The following is a 27,798-nucleotide window of genomic DNA, read 5'->3' on the forward strand; positions in this document are numbered from 1 at the left end:
ATAATGGCTCAGTTGACTTTGTAGTTTAAAGGTAGCGTTCGGTGACCGAGGGGTTAACTCGCTCTGTGAACAGTTTTTGCTAACCTGTCAGCTACACTGTCTGAGAGGTTGATTCTAGAAGTGGTTTAAGACTGAAGAAGGGATGTTACGTCGGGCTTTTACAGTAGGAGGAAGTCCCTCCTCTGGAGAGGAGACGTCACGTCTGTCTGCCAGTCAAGGGGGCATGTAACATAATGTGATACCGAAATGAATGTTGAAAGAGAACCAGTGTACAAGAAGAAATACGGAAGTGCCTCTTCTAGTCTTGTTCCACTAATAAAAGTCCAAGGGGCTGACAGTTCCATTTTCAACTTTTTATCAGACATTATTCTCCATTAGAAGTTCCTATATTACGAGTTGTGAGTGACAGTGGTGAGAAAATTGTCTTCTTGTATCACAACAACGGTTTATTTATCCGGGTTCTTCCTCGTCCTTTTCCGGTTTCCCCGACACTTTACGACGCTCAGTGTTTCCCCTAGGTTTACAACTTTGGGGGGGTGGTGGAGGGGGACATACGCCGCCACAAACACTTTAAAGAATCTTGGTGTTCATGCGTTACTTTTAATGATAGCTGTCCTTTTCTATCGGAAAGGTATCCTAAATGACTTCTTCCCCTGATTTCCGACTCTATCCACTATCCTATCTCTACAATAAAGGCACAAAAAGCCCCCCCAAAAAAAATTTAAATTGTTTTTTAACTTGACCTTCAACGGGCCGCCCCCCCAATATAATGGTAGGGGAAACACTGATGTTATAATGTCAATGTTTGCCTTTCTATCAACATGTAAACCAGAGGCAGTAGCATTCTTCTCTCTCTCCTTTGACTAATCCCTCCTGAAGGACGGACCAGATGAATCTGACAACTTTCTGTCATTAGATCAAACCCAGAAACTGCTTGATTCCAAAAACAATATGTACCACCACAAAGTGGAAAAACCCTTTTGAATGTTTTTCTGGCTCTGCTGCTGAGAAGAAGACCTTAGGGTGGGAATCTTATTACCAGAAGAGTTCAATTTAAAAAGTACTTTCCTATCAATGGATTTACATTTACATATATTTTTCTCTGAACAAGCAAACTGTGGAAATTTGACTGTTTGTGATCAAACCACATGCAGCAACTGGTCCTTACAGGGAAACTATGAAGAATGCATCAGATTTTCCTTTTAGAATATGATATAAAGCAGATTGTGTTCGCTCTGAATGGATGTCTCCTCTTTAAAAAGAAGCCTCCTCTTTTCTCTTGACTATGTCGAGTCGTTTAAATCATCTAGAAAGGAGGTCGTTTTTATTGACTTTGTGAATATGTTCAGCACAGAGAACAGGATTAAACCAGATGAACTTTGATTTGAAGTATGCTGTTTTCTCTTCAGGTCAAACACTAACAGCAGAAATGTTCACTCATATAGATGTTAAAAATCTAAAGGACAAAAAATGCAAATTAGCTAACTCTGGTGGAATTACATTTAATTGTGCGCTGCTCCTGTAAAAATTATCAATAAATAAAAAACATGATGTTTACTTACTCATCAAACAAGTGTTGTAACCTGCGGTTCCTCAGTGAGTCATCAGGCATACTGAGTTCTTCAGACTCTGGTCTCTGCACGGCTCTGGGCTGAAAAAGGAAATGCAGAGTTAGGATTCTCCATTTCCTCCTTAACAGACACACACAAATAAACACCTTTATCATTATGGAAACTGTTGTGCCTCAGCCACTCCACAAATGGAGGTCGGTGCTCTCAGAGAAGGACTTTAAGACGTACTGAATTATATATTTTTTTAACCTAAATCACAACTTTAAAACTTGCAGAGCGCACTGATCTGACTGTGTTTATATTTCAAGTTCAGAACAACATTAAAAACTAAAACGTGTGTTTTAAGACTTAATTCAAATGTAAAACAAGAACACACGTCATTATTTTCCCTTTAAAAGTCTGAAAAACAAACAATAAAATAAACTACATCTGATTAGTTTGGGGATTTAGAAACACTGAAATGTTAGAATAACTGAATGATGCAATAGCTGTCTCTCTCTCTTATCAGGCCGTTATGGAGGATTTTCTCTGAGCTTTTTTTCTCTCTCTCTGATGTTAGTGTAGCACTGTTAATGACTTCACTTATTTCACTTGCCGATTTTGATTGTGCGATCGTTATACCCTCCTTATCACTTTAACTACAGCAGTGCTGAAAACACAGATATAAAAAAAAAAAAAAACGTCCTCTGACTCTGGACCTCCAGAAGCTTCTTCCAGTGAACAAATGGAGGTCGGTGCTCTCAGAGAAGGACTTTAAGACGTACTGAATTATATTTTTTTTTACCTAAATCACAACTTTAAAACTTCCAGAGCACACTGATCTGACTGTGTTTTTATTTCAAGTTCAGAACAACATTTAAAACTAAAACATGTGTTTATATTAAAGCTTAATTTGAAAAATAAATAAATCAAAGTCTGCCTGCACCGTCGGGGTCAGTGAATGCTGCAGATTAAAGTCATGAAGCTCACAGCCAACTGAGCAGAGAATCAGTACAGAAGATATACAAATATTAAGACTTATTTCAAATGTAAAACAAGAACACACGTCATGATTTTCCCTTTGAAAGTCTAAAAAACAAACAATAAAATAAACTACATCTGATTAGTTTGAGGATTTAGAAACACTGGATGGTACAACAGGCCTAGTCTACATTTATTAAAAGTTATTTATTCTAGACTTCTAAAATATACATCTGGAGGCGCTGGTAGTCTGGTGATTGTTATGAGCGCTACATGGAGACTACTGTGGACCTCCAAGCGGGGGGTCTCTCTCTCTCTCTCTAAATGAAGGCATAAAAACCAAAAATAAACATTTTTGTTTAACCTAAAAAAGTTATTCAAACTAAAGTGTAGGTTTAAATAATGACGTCAAATTGTCCTTTAATGTTAATCAACTTATGTTTTCTAAAAGTTATCAATATGTAGACTAACAAATGTTATCTTAGGTTTTACAGCGTAAAGGCTGCTGACGTGTTTCTTTATTTTGTACCCGAGCTTCTGAAGATATGAAAAAGTAAACACCATTAAACCAACTTCTAAATACTGAAATAAAGCTTATGAAGAATTCTTTACCCGTATGAGTTCACTCAAACTCAGATTAATTTCTCAGTTTCATCTAAAAATGTTGTTCTTCTCAGGCCTCACAGGATGTATCTCTTCAACATCAGCGGTGGTAAAAACACGGATATAAAATAAAGAAAACACGTCCTCTATACATTTTCTGACAAACTTAAACATAAAAATAAAAGGACACAAATAAACATAAATTAAACAAATTAAATAAATTGCTTTTTTAAGCAACATAAAACATGAATAAACGTTACCTTTAGATGGAGAAAAACAAACTGCGACACAGATTGATAAAGAAAGTAATTCAGCGACCTTCAACCTTACACCACACCTCTCTCCTTTAACCCAATCCCATGAACATTGCACAGGGTCAATTAAAGACGAAGAAGCTGCAGGAGAACAGATCTGAACACAGTTCATGTATAAACCATGTTCAGTAGGTTGTCTTTTCCCAAAGTGTTTTCTTAAATAGCTCTGATTTTAGGAATATTATTGACTCTGGTGCTCCAGAAGCTTCTTCCAGAGAATGTGTGACTACTGCTCAGTCTGTGTTTTTAACAGAGCAGACACTAATGTGATGTTAGTGTAACAGTGTTAATGATTCCACTTATTCCACTATCTTTGATTGTGTGAATACAGTTTTACAATGGACTGGTACAAACTGTGATGAATCTCTCAGTTTGGTCCAAAATGTGGTTCGTTATACCCTCCTTATCTCTCAGGCCTCACAGGATGTAGGCTATCACTCTAACTACAGCGGTGGTAAAAACACAGATATAAATAAAGAAAACACGTCCTCTGGCCTCTACATTATACTCTATACTGACACACTTTCTAAAAAGAAGGACACAATTAAACAAATCAGTGCTGCAATTACTTTCTTTAAAGGTCTTTAAAACATGCACAAACGATAGGCCTACCTTTAGATGGAGAAAAACAAACTGCGACACAGATTGAAAAAAAAAAAGTAATTCAGCAACCTTAAACCTTAAACCACACCTGTTCTCTCTCTCTCTCTCTCTCTCTCTCTCTCTCCCCCCCCCTCTCTCTCTCTCTCCCTCTCTCTCTCTCTCTCTCTCTCTCATTTCTGACTCTATCCACTGTCCTGTCTTAAAATGAAGGCATAAAAACCCAAACTAAACCTTTTTGTCTAACCTAAAAAAGTTATTCAAACTAAAGTGTAGGTTTAAATAATGACGTCAAATTGTCCTTTAATATTAATCAACTTTTATGTTTTCTAAAAGTTATCAATATGTAGACTAACAAATGTTATCTTAGGTTTTATAGCGTAAAGGCTGCTGACGTGTTTCTTTATTTTGTACCCGAGCTTCTGAAGATATGAAAAAGTAAACACCATTAAACCAACTTCTAAATACTGAAATAAAGCTTATGAAGAATTCTTTACCCGTATGAGTTCACTCAAACTCAGATTAATTTCTCAGTTTCGTCTAAAAATGTTGTTCGTCTCAGGCCTCACAGGGTGTATCTCTTCAACATCAGCGGTGGTAAAAACACGGATATAAAATAAAGAAAACACGTCCTCTATACATTTTCTGACAAACTTTCCAAACAGAAGGACACAATTAAATAAATTACTTTCTTTAAGGTCTATAAAACATGCATAGACGTTACCTTTAGATGGAGAAAAACAAACTGCGACACAGATTGATAATGAAAGTAATTCAGTGACCTTAAAAGTCTAAAAAACAAACAATAAAATAAACTACATCTGATTAGTTTGGGGATTTAGAAACACTGGATGGTACAACAGGCCTAGTCTACATTTGATTCAAAGTGTTTTCTTAAATAGCTCTGATTTTAGGAATATTATTGACTCTGGTGCTCCAGAAGCTTCTTCCAGAGAATGTGTGACTACTGCTCAGTCTGTGTTTTTAACAGAGCAGACACTAATGTGATGTTAGTGTAACAGTGTTAATGATTCCACTTATTTCACTAGCTTTGATTGTGCTGATACAGTTTTACAATGTAGGACTTAAAACATCACAACTTCACAACTTGGATATAATCGACATTTCCCACTCCTCATTAAGACTTTTAATGGCCCTTATAGCTGTCATCAGGATCAGTTAGGCCTGCACACTTTAAGTTCTTCATTTTGAGTTAAATATAACAATAATATACATTTTTAATAAAACAATATTTTCATTATAAAACATTAATATAATCAAGAATATCTCTATAAGAGGAGCTTTCTGTTATTTCTGTGGTTGGGGGCGGGACATCATTAAGAGTTGTGTTCCTCACCTGGCCAGGAGAGGCAGAGCACGTGGCAGGTTGATCACAGGAGGATGTTTGAGAGTGGTTCTGTGTATCATTCAAAAGTTTAATAAAGAGAAGACTGACCCATGAGTGAAGTTTCCTTTACCCCCCTTTCGGTTGATGCAGCCGATGAAGTGAACTGTTGTGTTCTGGTTGTTGTTTCTATATTATAGCCTACCTGAAGCTAATGGCTAATATGTTAATAGTAAAGCTAATGGCTAACATGCTAACAGGCTAAACTAGTGGCAATCATGATAGCATGAATGACAGCCTGCCATTGTAGTCCGTGTTTAAAAAGCTACATTGTGTAAATATGTCAATTTGTGTTTGTGACATGTTTTTGATGCTCTCTTATTTTATGCTTTGTATATTTTGTTTAGTTCTCACAGCATGATTGATGGCATGGACATGCTCATGAATACCTGTAGCTCAAAGAACACCTTGGTTTCATGATTTCAACTTGAGGTTAGTAACAGCCATTCACGTGCTCATAACTCGTAAACGGGACATTTCCGAGGAGCACATCAAGGCAGCGTAGTCTCACCCCTGTTCTTCTTAAACCACACCCCTCAAATGAATAAAAATGTAAACTACATACCTGATGTTCTTCATTCTGCCGCTGAAGCACAAAGGAGCTCTGTGCTACGTCTTCTAGCGTCCATGTTTGTTGCTTTGTGTGCTTATGAAAAGTGTCATCAGTAGAAGCGATGATATAATCAAGTTAATGAGCGGATGTTGTTTGAAAATTAAAAAAAAACAACATACAATTAATGAAATACATTACTTGGCTTAACAGATGGTATTGTTGATTTATTAAACAAAAGAGGTGACGGTCAACAGAAAATATTCAAACTCTCTCACCACACATCTTATTTATATAATTACAAGGTAAGACCACCCCACTGCAAATGACCTATTAGGAGCAAAGCAGAGATAAAACATCCATATGATGGCTCCTACAGGTGTATATACCTTTATACAAAAGGAGAGATTACATCGCCAAAATATTTGATTAACATTTACACCTGAAGCCGCCTTGAAAAGTATCCTCTCAAGTTTAGCATTGTTTGAAAAAAAACATGGAAAGTGGTTTATCGTTCCTCTATTGAAATAAAGGTGGGTGTGTCTTGATTGGCTGAATAGGAAGTAGTGCTGGGTGATATGGCCTAAATTTGATATCACAATGTTTTTTTGCCTAATGTCGATATTCGATATTTATCGTATTAAAGTTTATAAATGTAGCCTATAAAACTGAATCTCCACTGTATAAAAAGAAAATACCACTGACCTGACCACTGTGATCACTGGCTCAGGAACATTACCTTTGATTAGAAAAATAACAGTCACCAATTTACTCCTGAACCATTCTGATGCAAAAGTCAATAACAACTTTTATTAAATATTTAAACTTGTATTTTTCTTATATCTATGTGCTCATGTTTATTCACCATGCTGTAAGAGTCTACTTAATCTGATATTAATATGAGGCTGTGATAGATCTGGAATCTCTCCTTCTTTCTTCTCTGTGAGAAACTCTTCATCTTTAGATCTTTAGGAGCTCTCTTCAGGGCTAAGGTGCTTTGTGAATAACTTTGATCTTTACCAGGATCTAGTCTTCAACTTTAACGTGTTCCAGCTCCTCCAGCTGTCTGTCACTGTGGATCTAACTTTTCTCCGTTCTGTTTTCGCCCTGCTGTCACTCTCGACTTTTCCGGTGATTTCTATTCCTTGAATGCTGATTTAAACTCGGCTTTTGTCGGGATCTGATGGTTTTAAAACCGTTTTACCAAACGCAGTGAAGCCGCCAGCTGAACGTGCAATCAGCTGGACTCTGTCAATCATTCATCCGGGCCAGCGGGCCAATTATAATGTCGAGCCCTGCGTTATGAGCCTTTTTTTGGAAGTAATTCGGCCTCGCTCGCATCTTTCTCCTCCGTGTTGGTCGCTTTTAAGAGCTGGGCTACTCAGCGGCAGGAGTGAAGTCTCCTCCGCCCTTTCGTCTCCGCGCAACAAGCGCTGCTGCGGAAATCTCACGGAGCAACGAAATCTTCGACAAAAGAAGCAAGAAAGAAAACTTGGAAGTAGTTTAAAAATAAAATCGATGTTCCCTTTTCCATATCAAGCATTAATTAAATATCGATCGAATCGAGCTTCATGATATATCGCCCAGCACTAATAGGAAGGAGACATCTGATTGGCTGCAGACATTTCTCTGCTGAAAAAAATGTATTTGTGAATTTGAATCACGACAGGGGAGTCTCAAAATTCCCAAACACAAATGCAGTGAGGTTCACCCAAGACAGACAGTTTGTAAATGCAGACTGAAAAGTTTGTACATAAATGTAACAAGATCCTATAAATGCTTTTCTTTCACATTAATCAAAACACAACAACAACAAAACAGTTGTTGCATCTGATGTTAAAGGTAGAAGCCAGCCAGCGTGTCATCTGGTATAAACAGCTTGAACAGAAAGATTTTAAAAAAATCATTCATTATTTTAAATGTTTCATGATTAAAGATACATGATGATGAATGTGCCGTCACTCAATGATGTTTAGATCCCAACTCCAGCAAACTTCTGGGATGTAGGGAGACTCGACCTGGCCCCTTTCCTGATAAAAACCCATAGACAGAACTTCAATTACAGACAGTACTACTAAAAGGTCCATTTAGAGTTGTATAATCTTTTGGTTCATAACATCTGTTCATAGTGAAAAAAGGATGCACAACACGATTTCTACAAGATGTATAAATGACAAAAAAGCTGCAAGATGGTGGTGACCTCTTACAAATAATCCAAGCGCTGTCTCAAACAGTCACTCATAACTGATGAAACTTTATTAGAAAAACAATACTTTTTATTAGCAGGAATAAAGACAGCAGGGCACCATGTTCAAAAAGCTGCAGCAGGGTCCGTGGTTGGCGTTTTTCCTGCAATGTGTCCCCACTACCGAGTAATACCCGGTACACAGTGAGCACGCCAGCTTCGTCTGTATATATGAGGGGATAAAAGACATCTGAATGACACAGATTCCACTTACCTCTGTTTGATGCCTGGGTCCAATCATCTGCCCCGACGCTGTCCTCCTCCTCCCTCTCCATCCTGCATCAAGTAACAAGCACTGTGTGATTAAACTTCATCAGAGTGAAAATACACATGAAAATGATGACAGGTTGTTGAACAAAGCAACAGGTGTTATTAATACTGTTTGTCTGTTTTCTTGTATCTGTACATCTTAATGTTTCTTGTAAGTGAGTCTGTGTCTTTAAGTTTTGTATGTTTTATTGAGTTACTTGGCTGCAAAGCAAATTTCCCCATGAAGTTGAAGTTGGTACAAAATGTTTTCTGATCCAGACAGGACAGCATGGACAGTCAAGTTTTTTAACAAGTAGTCCCTACAACAACATATCGTCTCTAAAACAATTTCCCAGCAGCAAATTTCCCGTTTTAATATCAACCAGGAAGTTTATATTTAAAGAGGTCATATTATGTTCTTTTTGTGGTTCATATATTTAATCTCTGTATCTACTAAAGTATGTTCACAATATCTAAAGTTGGAAAAAGTGTCTGTTTTCATGTACTGCCGCTCCATGCACCGGCTCGCTTCTGACTCTCTCTCTAAGGCTCTGAAGCGCCCATGTTCAGAGTCCCCACGTGTGCCAAGTCTGATCTGATTGGTCGGCCTGTCGGCTCTGCAAAAACATTAGCACGTTAGCACTACTGTGCTACTGCAGGCTACGGCATATCGTGGGCGTTGCTACAGAAGTTAACGGGCGTGCAACATGAGCTGCAGGGCTTGCCACAACGAGCCAATGGGCTTAGATCAGTGACATCACACTGACAAGACGTCACAATGACAAAAAATTTTCGAGGGGGGCTAGAACCGAGCGTTACATGCAGCTAATGCTACAGCTAACAGGAGGAGGTAGGAGAAGCTGCGTTTCCGCGGACTTTGAATTTTTGCACATAGATGTGCCTAAACATGATAATGTATGCATGTGCATGCAAAAATGTGTACTAATTCCAGAGACATTTGAATGTTGAGAAAATCTTACCTGAAATCCATGTGTCGATCAGATGAAAGGTTTCTCTTGTGCCTAAGTTTGTTGGGAAGAGAGAGGGAGAGAGATTAGATCGTTAGATATTAGAAAATTATTTACATCGGTCTACCTTTATCCTTTTCCCCTACCCACATGGGGGAGGGGTTACTGCCCTTTGTGATGTCATGAAGGGAAAATCTCCAAACGGCCTGTTAGAACACATTTTCTGAAAAGTGGAGCAGGCTAAAGACGGAGAGGATGAACTTCTCCCTTTATTCTTAATATTGGGGGGTTTGGAGACAGACTAGCGACACATATTACTGTTAGAAACACTTGTTAAAGTGTATTTTAAATATGTAACCTTTAATTTATGATATAAAGTCTTTACAGTCAGACGATAACGAGACGCCAAACATGTCTCAGGGGACCAGGGTGTGTGTGTGTGTGTGTGTGTGTGTGTGTGTGTGTGTGTGTGTGTGTGTGTGTGTGTGTGTGTGTGTGTGTGTGTGTGTGTGTGTGTGTGTGTGTAATAATTGCAATGACATTTAAAGGTTGATTAAATCTTACCTTAGAGATGAGCTTTTTTCTTTGAAGGACCTGACAGTTGACATCATGCAGTGGTTCAGGTCAGTGTAAGACTACATGTAACTGTAAGACAGTTTGAAGATTGCAATGTTAAACATCCAGACCCAACAAATGCTGAAAAGTACAAATTAGGAATCAGTCCAGTAAAAGTTGACTGTGTTCATTCCAAGGTTAGGATTGTTAACGAAATCGAAACGAAAACTCAAGTGTAAAAAACATTTTCATTAACTGAAACTAAAATTTAAAACAACTTTACCAAAAACATAACAGAAACAGTATTGTGTAAAAAAAAAAGACCTAAAATAAAAAAATAGAGAAAATGTCTTTAGTTTCTGTCTCTGACACAAACGTACAGAGTGACACTCGGCCTGTCATTACATGTTGTCTCGAGTATTTCAGTTTCAATTCTGGATAAACTCACTGACCGCACAAGTTAAAACAGGTGTGTCATACATGCAGGTAAGTGCAGCAACTTAAGCAGAAACTTAAGCAGAAAGACAATTCGACCTATCTTTTTCACATTCATTTTTATCCTTTTCTAAGCTTATTTTTAAAATGCAGCATTGTCCCCCCTAGGTCTCATAACTGTGGCACGTTGAAGATAACGCGGTAATAAAAAAAATTAAGAACAGGATGTTCTCCTCTGTTCGTTTCCATTCTCGGACACAATCTTAAGTTTGAATGTCTCTATTTGAACAACGAATGACACAATGAGGTTTCTATCATAAAACATTAAGTTACATTACCTGTAGACGGAAAAACAGCGACGCAGAGTAAACCCAGAAACACAGTGAAGAAAAAACTACACAACATGAACACGTTAACCACACCTCAAATAACCTGTTTTACAAGAGATTAAAAACAAACCACAAGCCAGCAGAGAAATGAAGGCTGGTGCTTCATAGAAGTAGCCTGCAAAAATATTTCAGTTGTGTTTTTTTACAGGTTACTATTAAAATTCTGAAGTAGATATACCTAAACTATGGATCATTGTCAATGCATTCACATTTCCAACACCTACTAAAAAGGCCAAAAACAACCAATAACAATTTAATAAGTTGTAGCTGGTTTTTGAACATCATCCCTGACACCTGCTTTTTTTTCAGAGGAGAGGATTGTCTGTTTGTTCACACTACTGAGAGGTGGTCTCTATACCTTTAATGTTCATGCTGAATCTGTCAACATTTCAGATGTTGAATGTCAGCATGGGTTTCAGTACAAATAATTATAACAAAATAACTCATGTTTGTAAATCACAGATTTTTGTCTGTAAAAACTTCTTTTAGGTGGCCATGAAATAAACAAGTTGTTGATAATAAGGAGCGTAGCTGACCTGATTGACAGACGGGGGGCGTTGTAGCTGTTCGTCGGCAGGCTTAAAACCCGCCTCAGCTCTTAGCCTGTCGTTAGGTTGAGACAGCATTTCCAGCGTGGCGACCGCCATCAATCAGATTCCAAAGACCCGTTCAGAAATAAAGTGTGGTGCTTCATCCATGATTTTTCACAGTATTATTAAACCCCCCTCATGTAAAAACACCCCTTTTACAGCAGAAAATAAACATGTCATGTTAAGCACTTGGGGAGATTTGCATTTACTTTGGATATATTAAGGATAAGAGTTATTCAAATTAGGGGTGTGGCTAAGTTGACTTACAGGTTGGCACGCTGTGGTCGTTTGTCAGGAGAGTAAAGGTGCCCGTTAGCCCCGGCCAAAAGATAGCTTAGACAGCATTTCCAATATGGCCATTGCCATCGTTTTGAATCCAATGGATGACGTCACTGAGATCACGTCCATGACTGTTAAAAGTCGACATAAAGAGCTTTCAAACTTGCAGAAATCTCCTGAAAGACTCCTGATATTTCCAGGAGGAGCTTTATATATATGTGAACGCAAACAGCCACATTTTTCGCTCGGACTTCACCCGGAGTTTCTCCTGCCAGACCCCTGGTATTTTTTTCCACAGCAAGTCTGAGTGGGCTGATGTGAGAACGCAGCAGGATATTCTCCGGAGAATTCAGCTCGAGCCAATAGGAGGGGGGAGTGACGTTTCTACACCGTTACTGCTGCACGGGCTTTCTACAAGACACAGACACCACCACACATGTATAAACATTTGATTTTATTCTCAACAGAATATTCCAACAAAAGGATGTAGTACAGCACGTTCAGCGTAATAAAGGAAGCAGAGGAATAATAAAAGAAAAAGACTGAATCTGGGTGGACATAAAGTGCAGGTTCAAACACTGGCTGAATCATGACTTTGTGGTGTCACAGGAAGTGCAAACTTACAACACAACCAAACACATGGAAGAACTGAGATGTTGGTGTTTAAAACAGTTTGAGTGGATGACCTTGTGAATGTGCACGACACTGAAAACGACCACTGTTACACTAAACCCTAACGTCCTCTTCTCTTTCGGCTCTGAAAAACGACAACCTAACGACACATTGTGGGACCAGAAAAACCATTAAAATGTGTCAAAATTGAAAGCCAATCACTTGGAACGTGACACAGACAGATCCGGTGAAGTTTCTTATCTTCTCTCTTAGATTGATAACAAAATGGGCCCTGAAATGCAAAGAACATGACCTACAGCTGCTTTTCTTTCTGCTTTAAAGGGTTAAAGGTGGATCTGTCCGTTACTCTGCATAAGATGATGTTTAATCTGGAAGATCTGTGTTCAAACTGGTTTAACCGTTAAGTGAAAACACTCTGGAAGGAGAGTCAGCGAAAAAAAAAAAAAGGGATCCATAAAGTGTCACATCTGGTGAATAAAACCGTCATCTAACTGCAGCATTTAAAGTCATCGACCGAGCCTCTATATCTGAAGGCATCTCTGAAGTTATAAAAAAATGTTATGTGGAAGGTAAAATGTCACATTTAGAGTGAAAGCAAAATACATTTAAAGGAAGAAGCGTCGCAAAAGCATCAGATACTTGCTGGTGTTGTGAAGTGTCTTCTGCTGCTCAGCTGTCAGGAACATTAAACGCCCTGATTCAATCAGAGACAAACTTTGACAAAATGTAAAATGAGATCTTCAGCATCATTGTAGTAAACAGGTACAAAGTACTGGTTAAAGAGGTAATAAAGTGTTTCTCATTTGTATAAACGTTTCTTGCTGAGATTACCGTAATAAAAAAATGTCATCGAGAGGCCGAAAGATCAGACGGAAAACGCAGAATCAGAGCTGGCGTTAATAAAAGCAAAACTCTACCGAAAACCCCCCGGAGAGACGGGGGTACGAACACTTGGGTGTGTGCTGCCTGGAGGGTCAGTTCAGAAGGCCGTCTGCAGGTCACAGGTCACGAGCTTCATACAGGAGTTTGGCTGCCTGCGGGGAAAAACACAAACATGAAGAATAGATCAAATAAACAGTCAGCCAGATGTTTGGCACTATCAGGACTGTTATCCTAAAAACACACACAAGGGGCGGCTGTGTCAGTCGGTCGTCTCTCAACTGAAAGGTTGAGGGTTCGATCCTGCAGCCACATGCCCGATGTGTCCGTCGGCAAGACACTTAACCCCGAATTGCTCCATCTGCTTCGTCAGCGGTGTATGAATGGGATTAGTTACTTCTGATGGACTCTTTACTCAGCAGCCTCTACCGTCAGTGTGTGAATGTGTAGGAGTGAATGTGTAGGTGTGAATGTGTAGGAGTGAATGTGTAGGTGTGAATGTGTAGGAGTGAATGTGTAGGTGTGAATGTGTAGGAGGTGTGAATGTGTAGGAGTGAATGTGTAGGTGTGAATGTGTAGGAGGTGTGAATGTGTAGGTGTGAATGTGTAGGTGTGAATGTGTAGGTGTGAATGTGTAGGTGTGAATGTATAGGAGTGAATGTGTAGGTGTGAATGTGTAGGAGTGAATGTGTAGGAGTGAATGTGTAGGAGGTGTGAATGTGTAGGTGTGAATGTGCAGGAGTGAATGTGTAGGTGTGAATGTGTAGGAGTGAATGTGTAGGAGTGAATGTGTAGGAGGTGTGAATGTGTAGGTGTGAATGTGTAGGAGGTGTGAATGTGTAGGAGTGAATGTGTAGGAGTGAATGTGTAGGAGGTGTGAATGTGTAGGTGTGAATGTGTAGGAGGTGTGAATGTGTAGGAGTGAATGTGTAGGAGTGAATGTGTAGGAGGTGTGAATGTGTAGGAGTGAATGTGTAGGAGGTGTGAATGTGTAGGAGTGAATGTGTAGGAGTGAATGTGTAGGTGTGAATGTGTAGGAGGTGTGACTGTGTAGGTGTGAATGTGTAGGAGGTGTGAATGTGTAGGAGTGAATGTGTAGGACTGAATGTGTAGGAGGTGTGACTGTGTAGGAGTGAATGTGTAGGAGTGAATGTGTAGGAGTGAATGTGTAGGACTGAATGTGTAGGAGGTGTGACTGTGTAGGAGTGAATGTGTAGGTGTGAATGTGTAGGAGTGAATGTGTAGGAGTGAATGTGTAGGAGGTGTGAATGTGTAGGAGTGAATGTGTAGGAGTGAATGTGTAGGAGTGAATGTGTAGGAGGTGTGACTGTGTAGGTGTGAATGTGTAGGTGTGAATGTGTAGGAGTGAATGTGTAGGAGTGAATGTGTAGGTGTGAATGTGTAGGAGGTGTGAATGTGTAGGAGTGAATGTGTAGGTGTGAATGTGTAGGTGTGAATGTGTAGGAGTGAATGTGTAGGTGTGAATGTGTAGGTGTGAATGTGTAGGAGTGAATGTGTAGGTGTGAATGTGTAGGTGTGAATGTGTAGGTGTGAATGTGTAGGAGTGAATGTGTAGGTGTGAATGTGTAGGTGTGAATGTGTAGGAGTGAATGTGTAGGAGGTGTGAATGTGTAGGTGTGAATGTGTAGGAGTGAATGTGTAGGAGTGAATGTGTAGGTGTGAATGTGTAGGAGTAAATGTGTAGGAGGTGTGAATGTGTAGGTGTGAATGTGTAGGAGGTGTGAATGTGTAGGTGTGAATGTGTAGGTGTGAATGTGTAGGAGGTGTGAATGTGTAGGTGTGAATGTGTAGGAGTGAATGTGTAGGTGTGAATGTGTAGGTGTGAATGTGTAGGTGTGAATGTGTAGGAGTGAATGTGTAGGAGTGAATGTGTAGGTGTGAATGTGTAGGTGTGAATGTGTAGGTGTGAATGTGTAGGAATGAATGTGTAGGTGTGAATGTGTAGGAGTGAATGTGTAGGTGTGAATGTGTAGGTGTGAATGTGTAGGTGTGAATGTGTAGGAGTGAATGTGTAGGTGTGAATGTGTAGGAGTGAATGTGTAGGTGTGAATGTGTAGGAGTGAATGTGTAGGAGTGAATGTGTAGGAGGTGTGAATGTGTAGGTGTGAATGTGTAGGAGTGAATGTGTAGGAGTGAATGTGTAGGTGTGAATGTGTAGGAGTGAATGTGTAGGTGTGAATGTGTAGGTGTGAATGTGTAGGAGTGAATGTGTAGGTGTGAATGTGTAGGTGTGAATGTGTAGGTGTGAATGTGTAGGAGTGAATGTGTAGGTGTGAATGTGTAGGAGTGAATGTGTAGGAGTGAATGTGTAGGTGTGAATGTGTAGGTGTGAATGTGTAGGTGTGAATGTGTAGGAGTGAATGTGTAGGTGTGAATGTGTAGGAGTGAATGTGTAGGTGTGAATGTGTAGGTGTGAATGTGTAGGTGTGAATGTGTAGGAGTGAATGTGTAGGAGTGAATGTGTAGGTGTGAATGTGTAGGAGTGAATGTGTAGGAGTGAATGTGTAGGAGGTGTGAATGTGTAGGTGTGAATGTGTAGGAGTGCATGTGTAGGAGTGAATGTGTAGGTGTGAATGTGTAGGTGTGAATGTGTAGGAGTGAATGTGTAGGTGTGAATGTGTAGGTGTGAATGTGTAGGAGTGAATGTGTAGGAGTGAATGTGTAGGAGTGAATGTGTAGGTGTGAATGTGTAGGTGTGAATGTGTAGGAGTGAATGTGTAGGTGTGAATGTGTAGGTGTGAATGTGTAGGTGTGAATGTGTAGGAGTGAATGTGTAGGAGTGAATGTGTAGGTGTGAATGTGTAGGAGTGAATGTGTAGGAGTGAATGTGTAGGAGGTGTGAATGTGTAGGTGTGAATGTGTAGGAGTGAATGTGTAGGTGTGAATGTGTAGGTGTGAATGTGTAGGTGTGAATGTGTAGGTGTGAATGTGTAGGAGTGAATGTGTAGGTGTGAATGTAGGAGTGAATGTGTAGGTGTGAATGTGTAGGAGTGAATGTGTAGGAGTGAATGTGTAGGAGGTGTGAATGTGTAGGTGTGAATGTGTAGGAGTGAATGTGTAGGTGTGAATGTGTAGGAGTGAATGTGTAGGTGTGAATGTGTAGGAGTGAATGTGTAGGAGTGAATGTGTAGGTGTGAATGTGTAGGTGTGAATGTGTAGGTGTGAATGTGTAGGAGTGAATGTGTAGGTGTGAATGTGTAGGAGTGAATGTGTAGGAGTGAATGTGTAGGTGTGAATGTGTAGGTGTGAATGTGTAGGTGTGAATGTGTAGGAGTGAATGTGTAGGTGTGAATGTGTAGGTGTGAATGTGTAGGTGTGAATGTGTAGGTGTGAATGTGTAGGAGTGAATGTGTAGGTGTGAATGTGTAGGTGTGAATGTGTAGGTGTGAATGTGTAGGAGTGAATGTGTAGGAGTGAATGTGTAGGTGTGAATGTGTAGGTGTGAATGTGTAGGTGTGAATGTGTAGGAGTGAATGTGTAGGTGTGAATGTGTAGGAGTGAATGTGTAGGAGTGAATGTGTAGGTGTGAATGTGTAGGTGTGAATGTGTAGGTGTGAATGTGTAGGAGTGAATGTGTAGGTGTGAATGTGTAGGTGTGAATGTGTAGGTGTGAATGTGTAGGTGTGAATGTGTAGGAGTGAATGTGTAGGTGTGAATGTGTAGGTGTGAATGTGTAGGTGTGAATGTGTAGGAGTGAATGTGTAGGAGGTGTGAATGTGTAGGTGTGAATGTGTAGGAGTGAATGTGTAGGTGTGAATGTGTAGGTGTGAATGTGTAGGTGTGAATGTGTAGGAGTGAATGTGTAGGTGTGAATGTGTAGGAGTGAATGTGTAGGTGTGAATGTGTAGGAGTGAATGTGTAGGAGTGAATGTGTAGGAGGTGTGAATGTGTAGGTGTGAATGTGTAGGAGTGAATGTGTAGGTGTGAATGTGTAGGAGTGAATGTGTAGGTGTGAATGTGTAGGTGTGAATGTGTAGGTGTGAATGTGTAGGAGTGAATGTGTAGGAGTGAATGTGTAGGTGTGAATGTGTAGGAGTGAATGTGTAGGAGTGAATGTGTAGGAGGTGTGAATGTGTAGGTGTGAATGTGTAGGAGTGAATGTGTAGGAGTGAATGTGTAGGAGGTGTGAATGTGTAGGTGTGAATGTGTAGGAGTGAATGTGTAGGTGTGAATGTGTAGGAGTGAATGTGTAGGAGTGAATGTGTAGGAGGTGTGAATGTGTAGGTGTGAATGTGTAGGAGTGAATGTGTAGGTGTGAATGTGTAGGAGTGAATGTGTAGGTGTGAATGTGTAGGTGCTGAATGTGTAGGTGTGAATGTGTAGGAGTGAAATGTTAGGTGTGAATGTGTAGGTGTGACATGTGTCGAGTGAATGCTGTAGGAGTGAATGTGTAGGAGTGAATGTCGTAGGTCGTGAATCGTGTAGAGCGTGAATGTGTCAGGTAGTGACTGTGTAGGCCATGAATGTGTAGCTTGAGCAATGTGTAGGTGTGAATGTGTAGGTGTGAATGTGTAGGAGTGAATCGTGTAGGAGTGAATGTGTAGGAGTGAAGCTGTAGGACGTGAATCGTGTAGGAGTGAATGTGTAGGAGTGAATGTGTAGGAGGTCGAGCATATGTCGTAGCCAGTAGACTGTGTCAGGAGTGAATGTGTAGGCAGTGACTCGTGTCAGGTAGTGACTGTGTAGGTCATAGACGTGATGCTGTAGGAGTGATCTGACTGTAGCGAGGTGTGAATGTGTAGGTGTGACTGTGTAGGAGTGAATGTGTACGGTGTGATCCGAGTAGGAGTGAATGTCGTAGGAGTGAATGAGTAGATGCCATGTGTAGGAGGTGCTGAATGTGTAGGAGTGACTGTGTAGGAGTGAATGTGTAGGAGGACTTGAATGTGCTAGGAGTGAATGTGTAGGAGTCGAATACTTCGTATCCAGGTATACGTCTAGCCAGTGATTCTGTAGGAGAATGTGTAGACGTTCTAGTGCCATAGACTTCTATCCGATAGACGTGCTGTATAGGCCAGAATGTGTAGGAGGTGTGAATGCTGTAGGAGGTGTGAATGTGTAGGAGTGAATGCTGTAGGAGTGCAATAGTGTAGGAGTGAATGTGTAGGAGGTCGTGACTGCTGTAGGTCGTGGACTGTGTAGGCAGTAGAATGTGTAGGTGCAGAACTGTGTCAGGAGTGACTGTCGATCAGAGACGAATGTCGTAGGAAGTTGAATCGTGTAGGACGTGTGAATGTGTCAGGAGTGAATGTGTAGACGGTGAATGTGTAGGAGGTGTGAATGTGTAGGAGCTGCTGATTGAGCCTTAGGAGTGAATGTCGTAGGAGCTGAATGTGTAGCGAGAGAATCGTGTAGGAGTGAATGTGTAGGAGGTGTGAATGTCGTAGGTCGATGAATGTGCTAGGCCAGCTGACCCTGCGGTGTAAAAGCGCTTTGAGAAGCGTAGAAAAAGCGCTCTATGAGCTCAAGTCGTGCGACACGTCGTACCTTGTGCATCGCAGCTAACCATCACGAGGCCACCTTCTTGTCGTCTGCTGCCTCCATGCGGAGCTGCTCAGCATCCTGGGAGCCCATCGGTTTGTAGTGAAGCAGCATGCCGCTGGCCCGCGACGAGCTTCCTGCATCACCACACCCACACACACACACACACACACACACACACACACACACACACACACACACACACACACACACAGTGTTACTATAGTCTATTGTTCTACTTGTCTATTTCTGCCCAATCGTCGGCTCAGATTTGACGACATTGTGAGAAAAAGTTGCCTCAACATTTCAAATTTCTCCACTACACACATCCACACTGATGCTTTTCTCAAAGCGGTTTAACACTTTATGAAACGTGTAAAAAGCAGCGAGCAAAACAAGGTTATTATCGAGCAGTAATATTCACTTCCTCGTTAATTTAATGGGATAACGGAGGAGGGGAATAAGAATGTGCTACACCTACATGGCGTTTTATACAACGGTGTATTTGATTCATTTGACAAGATATTTGAGTTTGGTTTTTTTTCTATGTGAAACTTCTGGGATAAAGTTCCTGCTTATGCCTCTGAAAAGTACAGCCTCAAAAACATGAGTCAAGTCATTCAGAAGTGATCACTGCATGCAGGAGATACACAGATGAGACAACAAAGAGATGTCAGGGGGAGAAAGTCACAGATACACAACAAACAGACAAGACAAGAAAAAAAGAAAACTGAGGATGAAAGGAAATGTTTGAACTTTAAAGTCAAAGTGAACAAAAATCTCAGAGTGCCGCATTACTTCACTTTGATGAGTTTACGTTACATAATTAAACGTCAATAACGAAGAATTGACTAATTTAAATGTCACTACAGATCCAAGACAATGGTTCTCAAGGGGTCTCAAGGTGGCAGACTTGGTTGACTCAAACTGGCTCACTGGACCAAAGTTTTTATGGGAACGGGAAATTGTCAAGATTCAACATTCTCCAGAACTTCTCGTTGGTGATCCAGAGGTAAAGGTTCTGAAGACAAATGCTCTTGAAAATGACAGCTTTCTTGCAAGGTTCTCAAGATTTTCTGACTGGAATACAACCCTCAATGTTGTCGCAAGGATAAAAAGACTGGCAAAGAGGGACAAGTCAGGGCCCATTAGTGTGGAAGAGAGAAAATTGGCATCTTTTGCACTCATCCAGGCAGCGCAAAGAGAAGACTTTGAAGAGGAGCTGAAATGGTTTACTCAAAAATCAGCTAAACTACCAAAAACTCATAAGATGTTCCAACTTGATCCCATCCTCGTTAATGACTTGCTTAGGGTTGGAGGGCGGTTGAGAAAGTCTTCTGCATCTTTTGAGCTGAAACATCCAGTAATACTTCCTAAGGAAGGCATTATCACACAACTAATACTTGATCATTATCACAAGAAAACACAACATCAAGGCCGAGGCCAAACATTGAACGAACTCAGGGCCAGCGGATATTGGATAATAGGTGCCAGTAAGGTAGTGGCCAAGCATATCAAGTGTTGTGTCACTTGCAGAAAGGTGCGTGGACCGACTGAAGAACAGCGCATGGCTGACTTGCCAGTTGACCGTGTAGATCCTTCACCCCCTTTCTCATACACTGGACTTGACTGTTTTGGCCCCTTCTATACAAAACATGGTCGGAAAGAATGTAAGCGATATGGCCTGTTGTTCATGTGTTTAAGCTCCAGAGCCATTCACATTGAAATGTTAGAGGATCTCACTACTGATGCATTCATAAATGCTTTGAGATGCTTTATAGCAATCAGAGGAGCAGTAAGACAGATTCGATCTGACCAAGGTACGAATTTTGTCGGGGCAAAGAATGAGTTGGAGAAAAGTCTATTGAAGCTAGACAAAGAGAGGATTTCTACCTATCTGGCTCAAAACCAATGCGACTTCCTAATGAATGTTCCTGAAGCAAGCCACATGGGTGGTGTTTGGGAACGCCAGATCCGGACAGTCAGGAGTGTAATGAGGTCTGTCCTGGCACAAGTCACAGGAAGGCTAGATGACTCTTCACTGAGAACATTCTTCTATGAAGCCATGTCGATTGTGAACAATCGCCCACTAACCACAGATACAATCAGTGACCCCAAAAGTGTTGAGCCTTTGACGCCTAATCATTTACTCACGATGAAGACATCTCTTCCCCTGCCGCCTCCTGGCAATTTTGTCAGAGAAGATTTGTACGCCAGGAAAAGATGGCGGAGAGTGCAATATCTGACAGAACAATTCTGGAGCAGGTGGCGCAAGGAATACTTGACCAACATATGCCTAAGACAACAGTGGCATGCGCCCAAAAGAAATGTACGAGTTGGGGATGTAGTGATTGTTAAAGATGACAATACTCCAAGAAATGAGTGGAAACTAGCCAGAGTAGTTGAGACAAGGGAAGATGATGATGGTCTTGTGCGAAAGGTTAAAATCCAAATAGGAAAGAGAGATTTAGGAAAGAAAGGTGAACTTTTGAAGCCACTTTCTTTTCTTGAACGGCCAGTTCAAAAACTAGTGGTTCTAGTTGAGGATGAATCCTAAACTACAAGTGAAATACTACTAAAATTAGACAAAATAAATACAAAAAGGAGTATAGTTTGTTGGGTTGAGAGTCAATATTATTAATGTCATTGAAGCTCTAATGACTTGAAGATTGATTGTTAATTCATCGAAAATTACTTGATTTAAATGTTTGGTTGAGACATATGATGAATATAAATCTTTGTAATTTTGGTGGCAGTGTAGCTGTCGCAGAACATTATATTTCTTTGAACAGGATTTGTTGTAATTACAGAGAAAATGTTTTATTTTGAAATGTCTTCAGATTCTATGCTCTGTTACTGACACCTACTGGTCTAATTGTGTATTGCGCTGAGTGTTCAGCATGCAGTGTTCACATGTTTAAATAGAGCAATAAAAACGTGCTGCCAGATGCTAGTACCAACGGTAGGACACAGATGAAGGAGACGCGTCTGTGAAGAACTTTAAAAGACTGCAAAGCCTAAACATTTCTGGTTAGAAGGCGCACACGGTATGTAATTGTATTTTTATTTGTAAAGGACATTTTGTTTAGCTTTTGTATAGTCATCCGTGCTCATAAATGCTTGTGTCTTTATTTACTTCATTTTAGTTTTTCACGGTGTTTGCTGACAAAAGGAAAATAATAAATATTGGTCAAACATCAGTTGGAGCGTGGCTTATCTGTACCAGATGAAGAAACTTATGGAGCAGTTATATAGGCTAAATACTAAATGATAAGTTAATAAGGTGAATAATGGAACAACAGAACTAATATATACAATATAACTGTAAAGGTAAAAATGAGATAAATAAAGTGACCGTAGTGCAATGATGGATAAGAAACATCAGGAATAAAGTAACCAGAACTGGATGAATACTGAAATAGAAAGAATAGAATAAAGAGATGTAGTGCATGGATAATGTGATGTTAGTGTAACAGTGTTAATGATTCCACTTATTTCACTAGCTTTGATTGTGCTGATACAGTTTTACAATGTAGGACTTAAAACATCACAACTTCACAACTTGGATATAATCGACATTTCCCACTCCTCATTAAGACTTTTAATGGCCCTTATAGCTGTCATCAGGATCAGTTAGGCCTGCACACTTTAAGTTCTTCATTTTGAGTTAAATATAACAATAATATACATTTTTAATAAAACAATATTTTCATTATAAAACATTAATATAATCAAGAATATCTCTATAAGAGGAGCTTTCTGTTATTTCTGTGGTTGGGGGCGGGACATTATTATGAGTTGTGTTCCTCACCTGGCCAGGAGAGGCAGAGCACGTGGCAGGTTGATCACAGGAGGATGTTTGAGAGTGGTTCTGTGTATCATTCAAAAGTTTAATAAAGAGAAGACTGACCCATGAGTGAAGTTTCCTTTACCCCCCTTTCGGTTGATGCAGCCCATGAGGTGAACTGTTGTGTTCTGGTTGTTGTTTCTATATTATAGCCTACCTGAAGCTAATGGCTAATATGTTAATAGTAAAGCTAATGGCTAACAGGCTAAACTAGTGGCAATCATGATAGCATGAATGACAGCCTGCCATTGTAGTCCGTGTTTAAAAAGCTACATTGTGTAAATATGTCAATTTGTGTTTGTGACATGTTTTTGATGCTCTCTTATTTTATGCTTTGTATATTTTGTTTAGTTCTCACAGCATGATTGATGACATGGACATGCTCATGAATACCTGTAGCTCAAAGAACACCTTGGTTTCATGATTTCAACTTGAGGTTAGTAACAGCCATTCACATGCTCATAACTCGTAAACGTTTTCCGAGGAGCACATCAAGGCAGCGTAGTCTCACCCCTGTTCTTCTTAAACCACACCCCTCAAATGAATAAAAATGTAAACTACATACCTGATGTTCTTCATTCTGCCGCTGAAGCACAAAGGAGCTCTGTGCTACGTCTTCTAGCGTCCATGTTTGTTGCTTTGTGTGCTTATGAAAAGTGTCATCAGTAGAAACGACGATATAATCAAGTTAATGAGCGGATGTTGTTTGAAAATTAAAAAAAAACAACATACAATTAATGAAATACATTACTTGGCTTAACAGATGGTATTGTTGATTTATTAAACAAAAGAGGTGACGGTCAACAGAAAATATTCAAACTCTCTCACCACACATCTTATTTATATAATTACAAGGTAAGACCACCCCACTGCAAATGACCTATTAGGAGCAAAGCAGAGATAAAACATACATATGATGGCTCCTACAGGTGTATATACCTTTATACAAAAGGAGAGATGACATAGCCAAAATATTTGATTAACATTTACACCTGAAGCCGCCTTGAAAAGTATCCTCTCAAGTTTAGCATTGTTTGAAAAAAACCATGGAAAGTGGTTTATCGTTCCTCTATTGAAATAAAGGTGGGTATGTCTTGATTGGCTGAATAGGAAGTAGTGCTGGGCGATATGGCCTAAATTTGATATCACAATATTTTTTTGCCTTATGTCGATATTCGATATTTATCGTATAGTATCGTATATATCCATTTATCGTAAGTTTATAAATGTAGCCTATAAAACTGAATCTCCACTGTATAAAAAGAAAATATCACTGACCTGACCACTGTGATCACTGGCTCAGGAACATTACCTTTGATTAGAAAAATAACAGTCACCAATTTACTCCTGAACCATTCTGATGCAAAAGTCAATAACAACTTTTATTAAATATTTAAACTTGTATTTTTCTTATATCTATGTGCTCATGTTTATTCACCATGCTGTAAGAGTCTACTTAATCTGATATTAATATGAGGCTGTGATAGATCTGGAATCTCTCCTTCTTTCTTCTCTGTGAGAAACTCTTCATCTTTAGATCTTTAGGAGCTCTCTTCAGGGCTAAGGTGCTTTGTGAATAACTTTGATCTTTACCAGGATCTAGTCTTCAACTTTAACGTGTTCCAGCTCCTCCAGCTGTCTGTCACTGTGGATCTAACTTTTCTCCGTTCTGTTTTCGCCCTGCTGTCACTCTCGACTTTTCCGGTGATTTTTATTCCTTGAATGCTGATTTAAGCTCGGCTTTTGTCGGGATCTGATGGTTTTAAAACCGTTTTACCAAACGCAGTGAAGCCGCCAGCTGAACGTGCAATCAGCTGGACTCTGTCAATCATTCATCCGGGCCAGCGGGCCAATTATAATGTCGAGCCCTGCGTTATGAGCCTTTTTTTGGAAGTAATTCGGCCTCGCTCGCATCTTTCTCCTCCGTGTTGGTCGCTTTTAAGAGCTGGGCTACTCAGCGGCAGGAGTGAAGTCTCCTCTGCCCTTTCGTCTCCGCGCAACAAGCACTGCTGCGGAAATCTCACGGAGCAACGAAATCTTCGACAAAAGAAGCAAGAAAGAAAACTTGGAAGTAGTTTAAAAATAAAATCGATGTTCCCTTTTCCATATCAAGCATTAATTAAATATCGATCGAATCGAGCTTCACGATATATCGCCCAGCACTAATAGGAAGGAGACATCTGATTGGCTGCAGACATTTCTCTGCTGAAAAAAATGTATTTGTGAATTTGAATCACGACAGGGGAGTCTCAAAATTCCCAAACACAAATGCAGTGAGGTTCACCCAAGACAGACAGTTTGTAAATGCAGACTGAAAAGTTTGTACATAAATGTAACAAGATCCAATAAATGCTTTTCTTTCACATTAATCAAAACACAACAACAACAAAACAGTTGTTGCATCTGATGTTAAAGGTAGAAGCCAGCCAGCGTGTCATCTGGTATAAACAGCTTGAACAGAAAGATTTTAAAAAAATCTTTCATTATTTTAAATGTTTCATGATTAAAGATAGATGATGATGAATGTGCCGTCACTCAATGATGTTTAGATCCCAACTCCAGCAAACTTCTGGGATGTAGGGAGACTCGACCAGGCCCCTTTCCTGATAAAAACCCATAGACAGAACTTCAATTACAGACAGTACTACTAAAAGGTCCATTTAGAGTTGTATAATCTTTTGGTTCATAACATCTGTTCATAGTGAAAAAAGGATGCACAACACGATTTCTACAAGATGTATAAATGACAAAAAAGCTGCAAGATGGTGGTGACCTCTTACAAATAATCCAAGCGGTGTCTCAAACAGTCACTCATAACTGATGAAACTTTATTAGAAAAACAATACTTTTTATTAGCAGGAATAAAGACAGCAGGGCACCATGTTCAAAAAGCTGCAGCAGGGTCCGTGGTTGGCGTTTTTCCTGCAATGTGTCCCCACTACCGAGTAATACCCGGTACACAGTGAGCACGCCAGCTTCGTCTGAATATATGAGGGGATAAAAGACATCTGAATGACACAGATTCCACTTACCTCTGTTTGATGCCTGGGTCCAATCATCTGCCCCGACGCTGTCCTCCTCCTCCCTCTCCATCCTGCATCAAGTAACAAGCACTGTGTGATTAAACTTCATCAGAGTGAAAATACACATGAAAATGATGACAGGTTGTTGAACAAAGCAACAGGTGTTATTAATACTGTTTGTCTGTTTTCTTGTATCTGTACATCTTAATGTTTCTTGTAAGTGAGCCTGTGTCTTTAAGTTTTGTATGTTTTATTGAGTTACTTGGCTGCAAAGCAAATTTCCCCATGAAGTTGAAGTTGGTACAAAATGTTTTCTGATCCAGACAGGACAGCATGGACAGTCAAGTTTTGTTAACAAGTAGTCCCTACAACAACATATCGTCTCTAAAACAATTTCCCAGCAGCAAATTTCCCGTTTTAATATCAACCAGGAAGTTTATATTTAAAGAGGTCATATTATGTTCTTTTTGTGGTTCATATATTTAATCTCTGTATCTACTAAAGTATGTTCACAATATCTAAAGTTGGAAAAAGTGTCTGTTTTCATGTTCTGCTGCTCCATGCACCGGCTCGCTTCTGACTCTCTCTCTAAGGCTCTGAAGCACCCACGTTCAGAGTCCCCACGTGTGCCAAGTCTGATCTGATTGGTCGGCCTGTCGGCTCTGCAAAAACATTAGCACGTTAGCACTACTGTGCTACTGCAGGCTACGGCATATCGTGGGCGTTGCTACAGAAGTTAACGGGCGTGCAACATGAGCTGCTGGGCCACAACGAGCCAATGGGCTTAGATCAGTGACATCACACTGACAAGACGTCACACTGACAAAAATTTTTCGAGGGGGGCTAGAACTGAGTGTTACATGCAACTAATGCTACAGCTAACAGGAGGAGGTAGGAGAAGCCGTGTTTCCGCAGACTTTGAATTTTTGCACATAGATGTGCCTAAACATGCACAGGACACTTGGAAAACACACTAAAGAGCATATAAAACCAGAAACAGCATAATATAGGACCTTTAAGCCTCACTGTGTGTGTGTGTGTGTGTGTGCATGATAATGTATGCATGTGCATGCAAAAATGTGTACTAATTCCAGAGACATTTGAATGTTGAGAAAATCTTACCTGAAATCCATGTGTCGATCAGATGAAAGGTTTCTCTTGTGCCTAAGTTTGTTGGGAGGAGAGAGGGAGAGAGATTAGATCGTTAGATATTAGAAAATTATTTACATCGGTCTACCTTTATCCTATTCCCCTACCCACATGGGGGAGGGGTTACTGCCCTTTGTGATGTCATGAAGGGAAAATCTCCAAACAGCCTGTTAGAACACATTTTCTGAAAAGTGGAGCAGCTAAAGACGGAGAGGATGAACTTCTCCCTTTATTCTTAATATTGGGGGGTTTGGAGACAGACTAGCGACACATATTACTGTTAGAAACACTTGTTAAAGTGTATTTTAAATATGTAACCTTTAATTTATGATATAAAGTCTTTACAGTCAGATGATAACGAGACGCAAACATGTCTCAGGGGACCAGGGTGTGTGTGTGTGTGTGTGTGTGTGTGTGTGTGTGTGTGTGTGTGTGTGTGTGTGTGTGTGTGTGTGTTGTGTAATAATTGCAATGACATTTAAAGGTTGATTAAATCTTACCTTAGAGATGATCTTTTTTCTTTGAAGGACCCGACAGTTGACATCATGCAGTGGTTCAGGTCAGTGTAAGACTACATGTAACTGTAAGACAGTTTGAAGATTGCAATGTTAAACATCCAGACCCAACAAATGCTGAAAAGTACAAATTAGGAATCAGTCCAGTAAAAGTTGATTGTGTTCATTCCAAGGTTAGGATTGTTAACGAAATCAAACAAATAACAAAAACTCAAGTGTAAAAAACATTTTCATTAACTGAAACTAAAATTTAAAACAACTTTACCAAAAACATAACAGAAACAGTATTGTGTAAAAAAAAAGACCTAAAATAAAATCATAGAGAAAATGTCTTTAGCTTTTGTCTCTGACACAAATGTACAAAGTGACACTCGGCCTGTCATTACATGTTGTCTCGGGTATTTCAGTTTCAATTCTGGATAAACTTACTGACCGCACAAGTTAAAACTTTTTTCACTGACTCACATAATATGTCTAAGGTTCATAAAAAAAAAAAGTAGCTTGATATGTTCTCTGAAAGATTTACGATACAGAGAC

General features: G+C 39.9%; 1 protein-coding gene and 2 long non-coding RNA genes across 5 annotated transcripts in view; all 3 read right to left on the bottom strand.

The window, feature by feature from the left end:
* Positions 1–27,798, bottom strand: part of LOC109975379 (trichohyalin-like) — a 201,578-nt gene that overhangs the window by 51,206 nt on the left and 122,574 nt on the right. The gene's annotated exons all lie outside the window — the stretch shown is intronic.
* LOC110006245 (uncharacterized) lies at positions 6,210–18,857 on the bottom strand. 3 transcript variants are annotated; one of them, XR_010669068.1, is made up of 6 exons: positions 18,734–18,857; positions 11,381–13,380; positions 10,030–10,110; positions 9,478–9,519; positions 8,463–8,524; positions 6,210–8,033 (listed from the first exon to the last, which is right to left on the bottom strand). It is a non-coding gene; the product is annotated as an uncharacterized lncRNA (long non-coding RNA). The 3 variants fall into 3 exon arrangements; XR_002279243.3 differs by lacking the exons at positions 11,381–13,380; positions 18,734–18,857 and adding an exon at positions 10,794–10,950; XR_003806445.2 differs by lacking the exons at positions 11,381–13,380; positions 18,734–18,857 and adding an exon at positions 10,401–10,447.
* LOC114917758 (uncharacterized) lies at positions 23,797–27,465 on the bottom strand. Its single transcript, XR_010669070.1, has 4 exons — positions 27,247–27,465; positions 26,720–26,761; positions 25,607–25,668; positions 23,797–25,177 (listed from the first exon to the last, which is right to left on the bottom strand). It is a non-coding gene; the product is annotated as an uncharacterized lncRNA (long non-coding RNA).

The sequence above is a fragment of the Labrus bergylta genome, chromosome 18 (genome assembly GCF_963930695.1).
Source record: "Labrus bergylta chromosome 18, fLabBer1.1, whole genome shotgun sequence".
Lineage (NCBI taxonomy): Eukaryota > Metazoa > Chordata > Actinopteri > Labriformes > Labridae > Labrus > Labrus bergylta.